The sequence below is a fragment of the Limulus polyphemus genome, unplaced genomic scaffold (assembly GCF_000517525.1).
Source record: "Limulus polyphemus unplaced genomic scaffold, Limulus_polyphemus-2.1.2 Scaffold438, whole genome shotgun sequence".
NCBI lineage: Eukaryota > Metazoa > Arthropoda > Merostomata > Xiphosura > Limulidae > Limulus > Limulus polyphemus.
In genome coordinates, this window is record NW_013666048.1 from 115,095 (window position 1) to 119,316 (window position 4,222).

At 32.4% G+C, this 4,222-nt stretch overlaps 1 protein-coding gene across 3 annotated transcripts in view; it reads left to right on the forward strand.

The window, feature by feature from the left end:
• LOC106458272 (cyclin-dependent kinase-like 1) overlaps positions 1-4,222 on the forward strand; it is a 37,942-nt gene continuing 33,720 nt past the window's right edge. For 2 of the 3 annotated variants that reach the window (XM_022384423.1, XM_022384424.1), the window contains exon 1: positions 2-257. The gene's annotated coding sequence lies outside the window, so the exon portion shown is untranslated. Of the gene's footprint in view, positions 258-4,222 lie in introns of all 3 variants that reach the window. The other variant, XM_022384425.1, reaches the window with a different exon arrangement.

The window sequence follows — 4,222 nt, forward strand, 5'->3', positions numbered from 1 at the left end:
TTCAGTACTTATCATAATATAGGATTAAGGTCGTGTGTCTGACGTACAAAAATTTTTATTTCAAAGGTTATGGGCAATGAATCTGATGCTGAAATATTATAAAAGGCAAAAATTATATTAAATAGTTTTAGATACAGAAGGTTAAATCCTAATATTACTGTTACTAGTGTTAGTGCTTTACCGATGACGCCTCGTTTGGTTCGTTGTAGTGATACCACATGATGTAGTGATGTGCCAAATGCTATGTTTTTGACACGGTAAGCATGTCTTTTTGTTCTTTTACTTTTAGTTACTTTACTAGAGTAGAGATGTTGTGAATATCGTGTATTAAAATAATGAGTATAGAATTATTAAAACAATAACCTATTTATATTTTCACAAATGTTTATTCTAAGGCTCTTTACGTTGAATACTTGTTTTAGTATTTTTAATTTTAATCGTTTGATTATGTAACTATCTCTTCTTTGAAAATCTTACAGATTAAAAGCCTAATGATTATTATTAAAGTAAACTACTGGTACGCTCAGAAGCGCTGCATAATAAAAAGTAAGTTATATTTTCTGTGGTGAAGAAACTACATAACACTCAAGATACGAGTAAAGTATATAATTAAAATTGGACACTATGGTTTAATTTTGACTTCAGAGTGCAAAGCTATTGAACTTGAAGACATAATCATAAAAATATTAAAGTTTATAACTAAGGGGGTCATTGTGTTAAATTTATTGTATTTCATTTTATTTATTATGTTTTTCTTTGCATGTAATTAACGTTGTTCGGCTTGTCTTGTAAGATTGTACCTTACTTATTTGTATTTGAAAAGGTAGAAAGAGTGGGAAAACACTGAGCACTGAATGTGTATAGATTTGCTTAAAAGTAAATTGTCTTGACTCTTGTTTCATAAAGCATTCAGCCTTAATGCTTATTAAATACAGTGATAGTAAATATTAAATTTTTCTTTAAATAACTTAGAGATAAAAAACTTGTTTCCTAAAAAATACTTGTACTTATTAATATTGTAATTAAATGTTCATATTACTATGTTCACATCAAAACAATCCAAGTTGATGTAAATATACGTTTTTTCTACATTTTTTTTTCTCTATGACTCATTGATCAAATTGTCTGACTGTTGTTATATAATCTACTTTGAATCATTCATCAGTATCTTAATTTGTTTGAGTTAATATCATTATCAGTCAATCCTGATAACCGGAAATTACATTGTTTGGCAGTCTTATGCGAAACCTAAGGCTTGAGGTAAAAACCTAGCCGAAAATTTTAAAATGAACGTTCGACAGTATTTTTAAAATTATCATGATCAATTAATACGATATCAGTAACTGTAAATGATTGTCTCTCTCTATTCGTGTATGGCCAGGTGGTTGGAGCGCTTGATTCGCAATTTGATGGTCGCGGGTTCGAATCTCCCTCCCACCAAACATGCTCGCCCTTTCAGTCGTGGGAGCGTTATAACGTGACGGTCAATCCCATTATTAGTTGGTAAAATAATAACTATACCAAAATAGTAGCCCAAGAGTTGGCGGTGGATGGTGATGACTAGCTGTCTAGTCTTTCACTCCTAAATTAGGAACGGCTAGCGCAGATAGCCCTCGTGTAGCTTTGCGCGAAATTCAAAAACAAACTTTATTCATGCGCTATTAAATTTGAAGTTACCTTGCTGACGAATTGATGCTCTTATTATTTGAGCTTCAAATTATAGTTATTTATAAAGTATTGGTAATCCCAAACTGCAAGCAAAATTTTAAAACATAAAGCTTAAATTATGTAGCGAGACGTATTTGCTGCTTTCTTTCCATTGATGATAATTAGGATTTTGTTGTTATTTTAGTGGTTTCTAACCGATTAAATCTCAAAAAAACAATTTACGAGACTGAAATAAATGTTTATAAAACGCAGACTCTGTTGAATTTAAACCTGTGATTCCCGACTTTACTCCTAAACTGTTCCAACAAGAACCCTCCACCTCTATAGTATTGTTACTATTATTGCAGTATCAACGCTGGTGTTGTCCCTAGCATTGTCACGCATCTATTCACTTATACAGTTGTCTCTATCTTTTCGTTTTATTTTTATTGTAGACTGATATGTTACTAAATTTGATTTAGTGCATCCTGCACTATAGCAAAAAAACAAAAACAGAAAAAACGAGTATATGAAACTGGCTGAAGCAATCTTGAGCAAACCAGTCACAGTGGTGTCAACGTTGCCAACTCATATACTTTCTTACACCAATAAGATGTATTATCTTTATTCAATTGTCTTTAAGTTTATTTTAGAGATTCTTTTGCATTATTATTAGGAGAAACTCAGATACTCATTGTACGAACTTTGCGTACCTCTGGTTGAGGGATCAGTGCGAGTTTAAATAAATATGAAGCTGAGATGTCTTGGTAGCTCTGTTTTATATACATTTGTTGTTTTTTTTTAGATACTGCTACAAATTAAATATTTTAGTAAGTACAATCGTATATATTTTATTTTGTTTATAAAATCAATATTTTAAGCAGAAAACTAGGTCAATTGAGAAAATTGTGCGCCGGGTGTCTCCTCTCTCCCTTATTCTGTTGACCCACTTAAAGCACGTGTCAGACAGTGTAGTAGTCTATCCCGTCAACTTCGTTCATAAACCAAATCAATTTAACTTGTTCACTTATCATTTTGAACCTAAAACTGGCCACAATATTTATTTATATTTCACTCTCTCTCTCTCCATTTATTTTATTATAATGTATTTTTCTTTATCTCTTTCAACTTGTCTCCAACATGTTTTAATTTCTTTGTTTTACTGATTTTCCGTCTCTAATGCCCCCAGTGGCACAGCGGTATGTCTGCAGACTTACAACGCTAGAATCCGGGTTTCGATACCCGTGGTGGGCAGAGCACAGATAGCTCATTGTGCAGCTTTGTGCTTAATTATAAACAAACAAACCATCTCTAATATTTCTTATTATTTATATTGTCTTTCGATTATGTTTATAATGTGTATCGGTCAAGAATCTAAAACATTATTTTTTGTATATACTAACAATAAAAAATGTGATGAGCACTGTAATGAATTTTCATAATCCAAAACTAATACAAGATTTATAGCGTTACAGAAAAACATTAAATATCACAGGTTATCACATTTAGTTATAAAAAACTAACAAATCTATATACATATGAAATGAAGACTGTAAAAATCGATGTATCCATGGCCTTGTTGCAAATGTTGTTCTCATAGGAATTACTAACATTTTTATTTGTTGGAGGATTATTACTTCGTTTCCATAGAGACAAAAGTGCATAAATCATAGTATCTGTGGTTGTCAAACATAATTACAGTTGTTAGTGGTGAAAAGAAAGAAAACGAAAGCTAAAAAGGTATTTTGTACTGATTAATTCAAAGTAATGGAAACAAAGATCACAAATTATATGACTTATCATTTTAAATTAAAATCGAATAATTGTTTGGTATTATTTCTTTAATCATAATTCATAAAAGAATATTACCCTGTAGCATAAAAATGTAGTTTTATGAGTTAATTTTGCATAAAAAGTAGATTTTATCTAAGAGTTTAAATAAAATAATTTGTTTTTAAACACACATGTACACAGCGTGGTCACAAGTAAATAGACACCACCTTTTCAGAAAAAATGAAAGTTTTCAGTCATATTCACATGAATTGATATATTTATAATTTAATTAATAACTAGTAGATCTTCCTTTCGCTTCGTGGAGTTCGTTGATTCTTTGAGGCATCGTGAGAATCATCTCGTCAATTTTAGATTATGGGATTTTCGCCCACTCTTGCTTCAAAACTTGGTGTAGATCGCTCTTCGAAGTTGGTTTTTTTTGTTGTTTGTTGACTTGCCGGTCGAGTATGGCCCAGAAGTTTTCGATGGGGTTCATGTCAGGAGATTGGCTCTGCCAGGGCAACTACTGGATACCATTTTCTTCCTGCCGCTTTTGGATGTTTCTAGCAGTGTGACACGGTGCTCAATCTTCCTGGAACAACGTTGTGTTCTTGTCCACGAAACCCGAGGAATAAAGTGGCAAGAGTCCTTCTTCCAATATTTCGCAAAATTTATGTTGCCATCGCACTCCACTAAGCTCGATCTCCCACCAACCCAAACCACCATGCTTCACAGTTGGTTGCAATCTGTTGAGCCAAAACTCTTGGTGAGGCATTCTCCAGACCCATATCCCTCCACTGTT